Genomic DNA, 14335 nt, shown 5'->3' with positions numbered 1-14335 from the left:
AGCTTTTTGAAACCCAGTTATGCTTTTATAGTTCTTTGCTGAGAGTTACAGTGAACATTAACTCATTAAAGGCTCTGAGAAGTCCTGCACTGAAGAACATATTTAACATTATCACAATGAGCAAGTGATCCACAAAACACACTTGGAAAAGAAGGTTTTAGACAAATCTCAGCAAGATAATTTGCTAAGTTTTTTATCATATCAACTGTGAAGGAGGTAGAGAAATGTGGGTTTAAAAAATAGGTTGTTGGAATCAGACAACTGTACCTAAAGAGCATTTAATTAACTGATTAATAGTCACCTATGGGGGGGTCTCTAATGTAATGTCTCAAGGCTCTGCCCTGTCTCCTGGAATGTTCAACATTTTATCACAACATGGAAGACCTACTTTTAAGTTTTTCAGATACCCTAAAGGGAGAGAGGCAGTTAATATGCTATATAACACACTGAAATATTGTCTTAAAGCCAAGAAAGGAATCCAACAGAATCTTATTGAGACTTGTTAGAATCAATAGTATAAATAAAGGATAGATGAACTCTGACTTGAAACTGGCTCATATGATAAAGACCTGGGGTTGCAGCTACATTAAGACCAGCCCAGGCCAAATGTGTGATAGGGCTACCATGCTTCCAAAGTCACCCTGGGCATGTACGATGGCCTGGAAGGCAAACAAGTCAGCCAAGGTGGTTTGGCCACACTGGAAATTGTATTCTGGTCTTATGTTCCATTTTGAGAGGTACATTGACAGATTGGAGATTGTTCAAGGAATGACGAACATCAGGAGAATTCTGGAGAACATGTGCCTGGAGGAGGAAATTCTGCAGAAACCAGGGCTATTTAGATAGTCTGTAGAAGAGAAGATAAGGGACATGTCGATAACTGACTTCAGGAGACAGTGTAGTATAGTATAAAAGAGATAAGTCTGTGCTCAGATCTCTGCTCTAGTATTTCTGGGCTGTGTGACCTTGGACAAGTTTCTCAACACCTTAGCTTCAGAGCCCTTAGATAAGAAACCATCTTCTCCATTTAGTGGGGTTATTGTGGTGGTCCTGGAGCAGAGTCGGTGGTCAATTCATGCTTCTCTTCTCTTTCTCCATGTGAAGAAGGGCAATCATAGCATTTAGAAAGGTGACATTTGATATAGATCCAACGGAAAAACTGAACCAATGGGAGAATTCCCCAAAGGGAGGTATTGGCTGATGAAAAGTAGGAACTTCATAATAAGCAAAAGCTAGAAAACAAAGATATTAGCTTGGCTACCTTTAGGTTGGCCATGGAACTACCATAGATTCTATAGAAGAGATCTCTGCTTTGGGTGGGAGATGAGATTGGATGACTCCCAGATGCCTTCCAGCTCTGCGATTCCAGGATTCAAATTCTCAGCTAGTCTGTTTATTGTTCTCTTCCATAGGTAGACAACTCATATATATTCAACTCCCACTCATATATATTGAATAGATACTATGTGTACTTTTAAAAAATTATTCTTTGACCATTCCCTATGTATGGGTTCTTTCTCTCTTATTTTGTGGCCTCATTACAGCCTAGCTCAGGGATTTTTCCTTATTGGGAACTTAATAAATGTTGATGAACTAGTAAGAGAGGTCTATGATGGTCTGATGACCACACCCTCACACTTTGGACTCACACAGGCATGTGTTCAAATCTTGGCTCTACTTCTTGGCCATGTGACCTTGGGCAAGTTACTCTCTTATAATAATAGCTTTATGAGAGCGAATGAATAGAATATTCTAATTCTTTAGAAAAACAGTTAAGTGTATAATAAATAGATATTATTTTTGTTGTTGCTGTCAGAGTGAACATAAACCTACTTAATACTTAAATAGATGTTTTCTGACTACACAGTAAGAGCCTTAGGGATGAATTGGTTCTTCCTGTACATACTTATTTAAAAATATTTTCTCCTAAACAGTGTTCTTGGTTATCATGCTCCAAAGCCTACTTGAGTCTATTACCCTAGTTTTTGCAATATTCATGATGGGGGGAAAGAGGAATCAACTGGAAATAAGCAAAAGTGAAGACACGGAAGTGGAGGCAATTTAACCTTGGCCAGAAAATCTATGACAAAGTCAGAGCTGGTCTGAGACAGCCTCATGGGGAACCCCTGGTGTGCAGTCAGCCTACACTGGAGATCCAGTGAGCCTCCAGCTGTGGCCACTTGGGAAATGGCCCTGCCTCTTGTTGTTGTGCTCTGCAAACAGGAAGTGTCCGTCAGGCACGCCCTGAGCCCCCGAGAGCATCCCCGACAGGGCCTGCACCTTGGTTAGTGCCTCACCCATCATGGGCCATGGCCTAGACTTGGAGATACTCGACCACGAAGGGAGGGAGAAAAAGAAGGAAGGGAAGGAGTATGAAGTATAGAAACTTTGTAATTTTTTTTAATTGTGGTTAAAAATATATAGCATAAAATTTACCATCTGAACCATTTTTAGGAGTGCAGTTTTGAGGACTTCCCTGGTGGTCCAGTGGTTAAGAATCCCCCTTCCTGTGCCGGGGACACGGGTTCGATCTGTGGCAGGGAACTAATATCCCACATGCCACGGGGCAGCTAAGCCCACGCGCTGCAACTACTGAGCCTGCGCACTCTGGAGCCCGCATGCTGCAATGAAGAGCTCGCGCACCACCAGGAAAGATCCCACGTGCTGCAGCTAAGACCCGACGCGGTCAAATAAATTCTTTAAAAAAATTTTAAAGAGTACAGTTTTATAATGTTAAGTATATTCACAGTTTTGTGCAACAGATATTTTTCATCCTGCAAAACTAAAACTCTCATTGAACAAGTCCCCATTTCCTCCTCCCTCTACCTCCTGGCAACCACCGTTCTACTTTCTGTTTCTATGAATTTTACTACTTTAGATGCCTCATATAAATGGAAGCATATGTGACTGGCTTAATTCAACTAACATAAAGTGCTCAGGATTCATCCATGTTGCAGCATAGGACAGGATTTCCTTCTTTTTTTTTTTTGGCTGTGCCACATACCATGCAGGATCTTAGTTCCTCAACCAGGGATTGAACCTGTGCCCTTGGCAGTGAAAGCACAGGGTCCTAAGCACTGGACTGCCAAGGAATTCTCAGGATTCCCCTCCTTTTTAAGGATAATATTCCAGTGTGTGTGTGTGTGTGTGTGTGTGTGTGTGTGTGTGTGACAGTCACATTTTGTTAATCTATTCATGTATCGATGGACACTTGGGTTGCTTCCACTTCTGGGCTACTGTGAATAATGCCGCTATGAACAAGGGTATACAAATACAGAAATGCTTTTAAAGGGATGCAGAAGTTAAGAGTTTGGAAAAGTTTGCTGGGGAGATTTGGGGAAATAAATGTGTGGAACAAAGAAGCAAGTCATGCCTAACAATGACAGAAAAAGTCATTAGTCATGGATTGTTGAGATGTTGGGAACAGAAGCCACTCAAACTAGATCAAAAAAAGAGGAACTTATTATGAGAACACAGGGGTGTCTCATGGTACCCGAGATGGGGCCTCAGGAAGTACTGGATGCAGAAAATGGAGTTAATCAAAGTTCTTCTCTTTATCTCTACAGAACCCACATTTATTCTGTCAACAGCAGGCACCACTGTTCCAGGCCTTAATGATATGACTGTAAATAAAATAGGCTTTACACTGGGGAAGATGAGTAATAAACAAATAAACAAGAAATTCCAAAGTTTATAAATTGTTTGAAGGAAAAAGCAAGTGCCATAGGAAAAAGTATAATGGAGGAGGTGGTGAGGGGGTGCCCAACTTCGCCATTGTTGATCATTGATCGCTTCTCTGAGGAAGTGACACTGAAGCCACAGCTTGAAGGATAAGGAAGTATCAGCCACATGAAATTCCAGGCAGAGGGAAGGGTGTGCTAAGGAAGTAAGAGAAGGCTATGCACCTGGAGGAGGGTGATCAAGGTGGAAATAACAGCTGGAAAAGAGTGGTGTGTAATGGTGGGCATGACCACATGGAAACTTGTTGACCATGGAATGGGGTTTGGATTTCTTTTCTAACACAATGGGAATCCATTGAGGAGTTTTAGGCTAGGGAGTGACATCAGCTGATTTATATTTCTAGAAGATCCTTCTGGAGGTCAGGTGGAGAGCGGACTGGAGAGGGAGAAGGGGGTGGTGGTGGTGAGACTGGGTGGGATTCCTGCAGATGATGGTTTAGACCAAGGTGGAGACAGGAGAGGTGGAGAGAAGGCAGGGTCAAGACATACTTGGGGCACGTGAATGTTCATAGGAGTGCTCTTCATAATAGCCAAAAGGTGGAAATGGCCCAAAAGCCTAGCGACTGATGGATGGATAAACAAATACGGTATATCCATATGGTAGAATATTAGTCAGCCATAAAAAGGATTGAAGTCCTGATATGATGTGGATAAACGTTAAAAAACATTATGCTGAACATAAGAAGCCAGTCACAAAAGGCCACATATTATATGACTCCATTCATATGAAAGTCCAGAATAGGAAGATTTATAGAGACAGAAAGTGGATCAGTGGTTGCCTAGGGCTAGGGGGAGAGGATGACGGGAAGAGAGGAAACAACTGTGGGGATTCTTTTGGGGATGATGAAAATATTCTAAAATTGACTGTGATGATGGTTGCACATATCTGGGAATACACTAAAAGCCATTGGATTGTACACTTTAAATGCGTGAATTATATCGCAATAAAGCTGTTTGAAAAAAAAGACCCACATTGGGAGGCAAGCCGACAGGACCTGACTCTGGTTTGGAAAAGGAGGAGAAGCCTCTCATCTCTATTTGCTCTGTGCCTTTGTTTCATTTCCCTTCCTCTCTGTGCACAAGGAAAAAAGGGGCTGTTCTAGGGCTTACACTCCATTCCATCCAGCCCAGCTCCCGGACAATAGAAATCTCTGTAACCCCATTTCAGATCCCCTGGATGGAGACTCATTTGTCCAGGGTGGGTCAGTGGCAGGGAAGCAGAGCTGCCTAGTCCATGCAGCCAGGCCCACCCCTTAACGGGGCTGCGTGGGATGAGCAGTTCCCATCGTCAGAGGTCATAGGAGAATATTTCAGATTTCTCAGACAGAACGAGCATATAATGCACACCTTCGATGTGCCACATCCGGTGTCAACTGCTTTCACATCCCTAATGCCACTTAATCTCTTATCTACACTGTGTGAAAGTTTGTGCTGACTAAAAGAAAGCATTTTCCATCGGGCTCAACTCGTGGTATATGCACGATGTTGAATCAAGGCCACCACTGGTAAAATCATCTACCCAAGGCTAGGAAGAGGCATCCTTGAAATGGGATTGCTGGCCACAGAGGTTGGTTTCCAGAGGGTGGTGTCTTCAGGTCACCAAAACACAGGGCTCAGAGTCCCTCCTGGTGAGTGAGCTGCACTGGCCAACAGAGAGAGATTTCTGAAAAACGCTTTAGAACCCATCTGATGGGAAGAGAATCTGTTACAAAAACCCTTTGGTTCTTATATAGTAATCTGTGAATTGCCTGTTTAAAAATCCTTCCTGGTCTTTATGAAAGCTGATTGTATACTTTAGAAAGAACGATGGCTAATGCCTGAGGCTGAAAGTGAGGAGCTAGACACAGGGAAAATCCATATTCTTCAACTTCATCAGTGTGGAGTAGGCAGAATCAAAATCCAAACCACATTTTCCAAAAATACTTTTCCTCTTAATTCTGAAATCCATGTGTATTATATGAGAAATCTAATCCGTATGTTTCTTACTCATTTACACTTAACTCATCAAAGTGTTTCCTCTGAAGAATTATTTGATGTCCAAGAACACTTCAGAGATTTTTTTCTTTTCAACAAGGCTTTGTTCTTAGAAATAAAGAAGGTGCTGAATTTGTATACGCGAAGAATCAATGAACTCGAACCCCAGAAATGTTCAACTTTGTTTCAAGCAGGTTCTATATTCAGGAGAAACAACTTTAGGAATGAGCTCTTTCTCTTAAATTTTTTAAGGTGTGCGGGGCGGGGTGGGGGGGCCTCTAAATGGATGCTTGGATTTTCATGCCAAAACGATTTCCTCTTCAGCTGTTGATAGGCACCATTAGATAGATGAAGCCCATCTTCTTAAGGTACTCTGAAGTGGTCTTCGACTTTTTAGTTAGAAGAGGCTGCACCTAATTTTGATCCTTCCCTCATACCATGTGGCAAAATCTGCCCAGAGGAGGATGAGATCTCCTTCTGAGATTCCCCAGCATGTGTGTTAGAAAGAACAAAGCTCTTGATGAATGAGGTGCCATGGAACCACCGGGCTTGACCACCACCTAAGCCATCCATCAGGACGGCCTGATAACCTCTCTCATGCCCTGCATGCTGAAATTTCTTCCTTAGTTTGCCAAGATTTATCTTTATCTTTCATTCATATCATATTTATTGTGTATCTCTTAGCATAGCTGTGTCCTGGGACTGGGAGGAAGGAGAAGGCACTGTTTCTGCTTGTGAGACGGTCATCATTTCACTGGGAAACAAAACACGAGTGAGAAGTTTATCAGAAGTGTGCTTGGTGGGTATTGCAAGAAAGGAAGGGTGCTCATGGATGGACTGAGCAGGAAAAGTGTCCCAGAGCAGGTGAGCCCTTCAGTCCAGGAACAGGAGCCTGAGTATGGACGTGGCCACACCCAGACAAGGCCCCCTGGGCTGGCATCAGTTGGACGGTCCTTCAAATTGACGAGCTAAAAATATTTGCTTGATGTGTATCTGGAAGAGAGACTGAGGACTCACTGCAGAGGGTGTCCAGGACCAAGAGGGGCAGGGCTCATGGTCTCTATTGCCTCTTCAATTCCACTCCACCCAAATTCACCCACCCCACCCAGCAAGCCCAAAGCCGTGCAGTCAGTTACCTGGTCACCCGCTCAGTGACCTTCAGTTGTAACTTCTCATGTACCCTGGGAGTCTTACCACCCATCCAAAGTGCTCTTTCTGTGTTCTAGTAAATATAAATTTCTTCATCTCATTCCATTTCTAATGAGGTTTTAACCCACTGTGGTCTTTTCTGGGACAACTGCCTGGCTGGGATGATGTGAGAAATAGGCAAGTACTTGGCTTGGTGCCTAGAGAAAAGGAACAGGCTAAAGAGGAGAAAATGGGGTCTAGGGACACCGTACTTGTCTATTTCCTCCTATGTTCCAGGCCAGTGCTTGGTGTCTTACAGGAACACACTCAGCTATTCTCTGTAACAGCACTGCAAGGCAGGTGTTGTGATTCCATTTAATAGATGAAGGAGCTGCATAGAGGCTAACACACTTGCCCACAGGCAGCTAATAAGGAGTGAAGCTTGGATAGAGATGCAATACAGGGTTAGGATGGATTGCGGGGGAGTGAAGCTTAGAGTCAGGGAGAGCAATGAGGAACCACGAGAAAGCTGGCTACCGGGGAGGGGCAGTGAGCTAGAAACGGGGCATATGAGAGAGAACCACAGGCAAAGAAAGAACAGGCTTTCATGACTCTGCCACCTGCGAGGGTCAGGAGTAATGTTGGAGGGAGAGGAAAAGAAGTTTCTGGTCCTGAGAAAGCATTTGGTGACACTGAAACCTGGATGTCAAGTAGGGGCACGGGTTTGAAGGGAAAGATGCTGAGTCTGTTGTGTCTGAGGTTCTAGAAGGACTGCGGTCTAGGCTCCTTGTCCTTGCTGGAGAGTGATCGGTGCTGGGTCAGAGGACTAGCCTTGCGCTGAGGTACTGAAGATCATAGATGGGACCTCCAGGCAAGGAAGCAGAGCAGTCCGCTGGACACTGGACCTTTGGGAGCACCATCCTATGTCTCTCACGATACAGTACCACTGCGGTGGGGCCTCTGCTGCCTCTGAGGCAGAGCACGGGCGAACTGAAGGGATGTTTTCGGTTGTTCCAGTGACCGAACGAGGCCACCCATCTTCAAAAGGCATACAGGGTATACGGGGATACAAGATGTCCTACCCTGCACGAGACAGTTCTGCACAACTTATACGGACTTGTACATAGATTTTTCACCTAAATGAATATCCAGTGCAATATTTAGAAATCAAGAGGTATCCAGAGTAATTTTTTGGTCTCTGAGCTTAGAATCTAACCACGGTTTCCATATATACATATACCTTTTGTGCCATTTAAATGTATACTCAGTTTCACAAGAATGGAAATAAAAAATTGTACTTTGTTTTGCTGGCATTTGACTGAGTTGTTCCATGTCAGAAAATCACATCTCTGACAGCCACATGGTTGCTAGAATTTGAGTTAGCTCTCTGCATTAATAGTGACCCCATTAAAGGCGATCCTGCATAGGTATTCAAGCATCTGATTATTTTGTCTTCAAGTACTCATGTCTAGCCATAAGTTGAAATACGTTTTTTTCCCTGTAGATTCTTTTCTTTTATCCTTCACATTATAGTTAGGTCATTATATTGATTTCTTTTTTTTTTTTACATTATGCATATAGATGAGTTATTTTATCTGTAACTTTCATTTCAGGAGAGTGAAGGAGGTGTTACAAATTAGTTGTTATAAGACAGGGTTGGGACTAATGGAGTTAAGAGCTACTGGTTCTAAACTAGCAACATCCTATAGACATATAATACAAGTCACAAATTAAATTCTAAGTTTTCTAGCAGATATCTTAAAAACATCAAAAGTATGGGATATTATGCAGCCTTCAAAAGGAAAGAAATCACATCATATCCTACAACATGGGTGAACCTTGAGGACACCAGGCTAAGTGAAATAAGCCAGTTACAAAAAGACAAATACTATATGATTCCACTTATATGAGGTATCTAAAGTAGTCAGGGTCTTAGAAACAGAAAGTAGAATGGTGGTTGTCAAGGATTAGGGGGGAAAAGGAAAAGGGGAGTTGTTATCTAATGGATATGGAGTTACAGATTTGCCAGATGAAAAAGTTCTGGAGAGCTGTATTTGTGAATATAATTAACACACTGAACTGTACACTTAAAAACAGTTAAGATGATAAACGTGTGTCATGCGTTATGTGTTTTTTACCAAAATTAAAAAAAAATAAAAGGAGAAAGTAAAATTAATTTTTATATGATGTATTTATTTAACCCAGTATATTCCAAAATGCTATTATTTCAACATACAGTTGAAATATCAACTTCAATTAATCAACAGAACAACGATCAATGAGATATTTTGTACGCTTTTTCTCATACAAAGTCTTTGAAATCTGTGTGTACTTTGTACCGACAGCACCTATCAAGCCAGACTAGCCACATTTCTAGCACTCAATAGCCACATGTGGTTAGTGGTTACCATACTGGATGGCAAAGTCCTAGATAATAGCTAACACTTGTTGAGCAGACCTTAAGTGCCAGGTACTGCTGTTAATGCTTCCCATGGAATGACTCATTTAATCATCATAACGGACCTATGAGACAGACACAATTATTGTCCCCGTTACACGTGAGGAAACTGAAGCTCAGAAAGTTTGAGTCGCTGGCCTGAGGTCACACACCACTGTGACCCCGAGTAGAAAGCTGAACGTGGGCATTCTGGTTCCAGAGCCCTGACTTTATTTTTATTTTTTTTGGCTGCCTTGGGTCTCTGTTGCTGCGTGCGGGCTTTCTCTAGTTGCGGCGAGCAGGGGCTACTCTTTGATGCGGTGGCTTCTCTTGTTGTGGAGCACGGGCTCTAGGCACGCGGGCTTCAGTAGTTGTGGAGCGTGCGCTCAGTAGTTGCGGCTCACGGGCTCTAGAGCGCAGGTTCAGTAGTTGTGGCACACGGGCTTAGTTGCTCCGCAGCATGTGGGATCTTCCCAGACCAGGGCTCGAACCCGTGTCCCCTGCATTGGCCAGGTGGAGTCTTAACCACTGAGCCACCAGGGAAGCCCCCAGAGCCCTGCCTCAACCACTGTGCTACGGGTGCCTTTGTAAGACTTTTCCCTCAGACTCCTTTTCCAGCCACTGGGAGTCTGCACAGCCCTGGCAAGGCTTCAGGTAGCAGGAACCTGGCTGGCCCACCAGGTAGGCTCGTTTTCCCACCCGTTCCTGAGGAGCATGGCTGAGGCACTGGCCAGCCCTTCTGAGAAGCAGAAAGAAGCGTGTGCTTGCTTCACGACCCCTGCAACCTTCTCTATTCTTCTCTGTATTTCCATTAGGAGAAGTGGTGCGTCTGGCAGAGAAAGACAAATATCATATGATATCACTTACATGTGGAATCTAAAATATGATACAAATGAACTTATTTACAAAACAGAGACTCACAGACATAGAAAACAAACTTACCGTTACCATAGGGAAAAGGTGGGTAGGGATAAATTAGGAGTTTGGGATTAACAGACACACACTACTATATATAAAATAGAAAACAACAACAACAAAGGTCCTACTGTATAGGAACTATAGCCAATATCTTGTAATAAATTAATATGGGAAAGAATATGAAAAAGAACTTATATATATGAGAAACTAAATCACTTTGCTGTACACCAGAAACTAACACAACATTGTAAATCAACTATACTTCAACTAAAAAAAAAAAAAAAATGAAGTAGTGGGTCTGGGCAAAGACAAAACACAGCTGGGGCAGAAAGACTGTCCCAACTCATGCATCTAATAAAAACCTGCTACCAGCACCTTGCTGGTGAATTATCTGCGTTCCAATAACTTTTTCTCCTGGGTTTTCCTTAATAAGATAGATTTCTTCATTTCCTGGGACTCCCTCAAGATTATACTGACAACTTCCCCATTAATTACCAAACTATGCCCCACCACAAAATGACTACTTTTGCTTCCTACCTAAACACCTCCCCTCATTGATGAAAAGTCTCACTTAAACTAATATGCTTTTAACTTGCTTCATTTCAACACCTCCATAGTGGCTGCTAATGAGCTGACTCCTTGCCCAGCTGGTCCCTCCGCCCTTCCTTGTGTTCTGTTCCAAGACCAATTTAGATCTGTCGGAACAGGAAAGGGGAGGGCTCGCCCTTTGAATCACAGGCTTGGCTGGAGCCTTCTTGAGGGATGAGGACACACGACCTTGAGCCTGAGCGCCCCCACACAAGTGAGACTCCACTTGCAGCTTCCAGAAACACGAAAATTGCCTAAGAGTGAGGCCACTGAAATAAAACGGCCTCCCAGTTTCGACTGAGCAGCTTAATAAATCAGGTAATTATACCCAGATTCCCTTTACCTCTTAATTATTATTTAATAAAGAGATGATTCCAGGCTGTAACCCGCGAGGCTGGCGGCGTTATAAGCATCTCGCTGGAGAAGTGCCTCCCCTCAGACCTTGTCCTCCTCCGGCAGGGAGACGGGGTGCTCTGAAAGGACCCCTCATCCTTGCTTCTGAGAACATGATGTACCAAGCAACTCCTCTTCCTGGCACTGTCTTCTCTGGGGTGTCAGATGGGTCCCTTCACTGGAGGGCTGTGAATCAGGTCAGTCTGTTCCTCTGAGTAACCCTGATCTCATTCTGCTGGCAGCAGGCAGCGGCCTGAGGCCCTGCTGCCTTCCGAAGGCTGCCCACTCATGTGGGCAGGAAGAGCTCCCCTAGTTCCCACTGTGAGCCAGGCTCCGTTCTAGGTGCTCTCGATGCCTGTCTCCTTAAATGTTCACATGGGCCTCTTGATATATGTGTCCCTCCCCATTTTACAGATAAGGAAACTGAGATTCACTGGATTGCCCAAGCTCATACAACTAATGGAACTGGGAGAGCTGGGATTTGAACCTACGTCTATATTATTCCAGAGCATCAGGGCTTAACTCCTGTACCATACTGCTAGGGGTTAGCCAGCCAGGAAGAAAATTATTTGGACCATGTTTTCTTTGGTAGATTATCAGAGAACTTTGGTAGATTATCTAAGGACATCCATTTTCATCAATATTGATGGTACATCATGCTCTTTGTCCCTAACCAGGGACAGGTACCGTAATCATGGTTTCCCCTTCCCCGTCCCAGCAGTATTCATTAGACCAGGGATGGACCCATCATCCTGGCCAGACCAGTAGGAGTTCTTCCCTGGAAATTTTCAAACTGGAATTGAAGAAAAGAGGGGCCTTACCCACTCTAGTGGTACCAGCAACTAGGTACATATGAGCTCCAAGGGGCCAGGGGTCATGGTCCAGGCCTGTGGAAAAAGGCAAAGACAATGTTGACAATACACAGAGAAAGAGAAAAAAGTCCAATGGTATTCAAGCCCCTGATTCAAATATCTGGGACACAACAGGTCTGTTTCCCACAATTCAGCTATGTAAATCAATACATTTCCCCCTTTCGTCCCAAATAGTCCTACTAAAGTTTCTATCACTTGTAATAAAAGTGCTCTAATATGCCATGCTCTGGAATTTGGTCTGCTAAGGACAATGGGGTGCCTCCTAAGGGTTTTAATATGTAGGGCAGAGAGGCAGCTGTGCCATGGTAGAGAGGAAGGGGATGCTGTGAGCAGTAAGATGGCGAGGAACCTCTTGCAGTGTGGGCAGCAACGGTCCCACGGAGAGATGTTGAGAGCCAGAACCAAGGCGACTGGGGATGGGGTCAAGAGATACTTAGTTGATAGAAGTTTTTAGATTTGATGATTGATTAAAATTGGGAAGATGATATTGGAGATGCCCAAGATGATTCTTAAGTGGATGGTGATGCCATTAGCTGAATGGGAAACACAGGACACACATTGTACTCAGGAGAGGTGAGTGGTGAAGCAATAGGTGATAAGCTTGACTATGGAGAGTTGACTGGTGTCCAGCTGCACGTGGCTCCTTTAAGAGGCATGATATGTTCTGGCACCATGACAAAGGTGCGCTCTGGCAATCACCTGCTGGTCACAGCCTCAGTCCTGACTTGATCATGCTAACCTGTGCCTCACACCCCTTTCCATCCTGCTCTCAGCTCCCAGTCACCAGGTGGTGTTATTTTTGTCCTTGCATCAGCTTCCAGATTTGTCAGAACTGGTACTGTCTTCCTGACAGAACTTTGGCTCCTTTCCATGGGATTCTGTCCTTCCTGCCGCTCAGTTGAATTGAGCTGCCTTGGATAACTCCCCCACTGGAGTGGTGAAGGACGGCTAGCGCTGTTAAAAACAAACAAAGGAATCATGCTGTAGGAAGCTGACTCCAGCCAATTTGGCTCCTTATAATTATTAGGCTTTTTGTGCAGGGTATCTATAGCCTACCATTGTTAAAGGGAGCTGAGGATTATAGATCTCCTCTACCACGACTGCCCAACTAAGGGGTTGGTTGCATTGGGTAGGTTGCATTGAAAGCAAGACCCAGACCAAATTCTGCTATCCATACAAAGATTTACTAATAACCAGGCACTACAAACATGCACAATCTTTTTTTCCCTAAGTTTGCTCTCTGTCTGACACAGAGACAATGTTCTAGTGGCAGAATTCATCTGGGCTACTAGTCACAATCAGGCAACAGCCTCATCTGTTAAGTGAGGCACAGAGATTAGGTGGAATCTTAGGCATGGCGAGCCATTGTGAAGGGTTTAAGCTCTTGAGCTTGCAAAATTCTTACACTCTGTTCATGTAACCATGGAGAGCCCGTATTGTATTTCTAGCTATCCACCATATCTTTTTCACCATTCATTTAAACAATGAAAATTATATCTAAACCCATTATACAAATGAACAAACTCTCTAGTGAGGATGGAAGATAAAGATTGCTGAAACTCTACCCAGAAATAAACCCACGCATATATGGCCAACTAGTTTTTGACAAGGAGGCTAAGAAGACTCAGTGGGGAAAGGATAGTCTCTCCAATAAATGGTGATGGGAAAACTGGATCATCACAGGCAGAAGAATGAAATTGGATCCCTATCTTACACCACTCACAAAAACTAACTTAAAGAGGATTAAAAGCTTAAATGCAAGACCCGAAACTATGAAATGGCTAGAGGAAAACATAGGGAGAAAGCCCCTGACATTGGTCTGGGCAAAGTTTTTTTTTTTTTTTGGATATGACATTAAAAGCACTGTCTGGAGCCTGTGCTCCAAACCGGGAGAGGCCACAACAGTGAAAGGCCCGCGTACCGCAAAAAAAAAAAAAAAAAGCACTAGCAACAAAAGCAAAAACAACCAAGTGAGACTATATCAAACTAAAAAGGTTTTGCATGAAAAAGGGAAAAATTATCAAAATACAAAGGAGAACAGGAGAATATATTTGCAAACCAAATATGGAACAGAAGAAAATATTTGCAAACTGTCTATCTGATAAGGCGTTAATATCAAAAATATAGAAATAACTCATACAACTCAATAGCAAAAAACCAAGCAAAAAACCAAACAATCCAATTTAAGAATGGGCAAAGGACTTGAATAGACATTTTTCCAAAGAAGACACACAAATTAAAAATAGAGGGCTTCCCTGGTGGCGCAGTGGTTGAGAGTCCGCCTG

At 43.4% G+C, this 14335-nt stretch overlaps 1 long non-coding RNA gene across 1 annotated transcript in view; it reads right to left on the bottom strand.

Moving 5' to 3' along the window:
* Positions 1-9812: 9812 nt before the first annotated feature.
* LOC112407293 (uncharacterized) overlaps positions 9813-14335 on the bottom strand; it is a 14074-nt gene continuing 9551 nt past the window's right edge. The window contains exons 3-4 of the long non-coding RNA XR_003004724.1: positions 12000-12065; positions 9813-10108 (exon numbers count right to left, since the gene is read on the bottom strand). This is a non-coding gene — a long non-coding RNA (uncharacterized LOC112407293). The remainder of the gene's footprint in view (positions 10109-11999; positions 12066-14335) is intronic.

This window comes from Neophocaena asiaeorientalis, unplaced genomic scaffold (genome assembly GCF_003031525.2).
Source record: "Neophocaena asiaeorientalis asiaeorientalis breed wild unplaced genomic scaffold, Neophocaena_asiaeorientalis_V1.1 scaffold29, whole genome shotgun sequence".
In the NCBI taxonomy this organism is placed as follows: Eukaryota; Metazoa; Chordata; class Mammalia; order Artiodactyla; family Phocoenidae; genus Neophocaena; species Neophocaena asiaeorientalis.
This window is presented reverse-complemented; position numbering and strand designations above follow the sequence as displayed.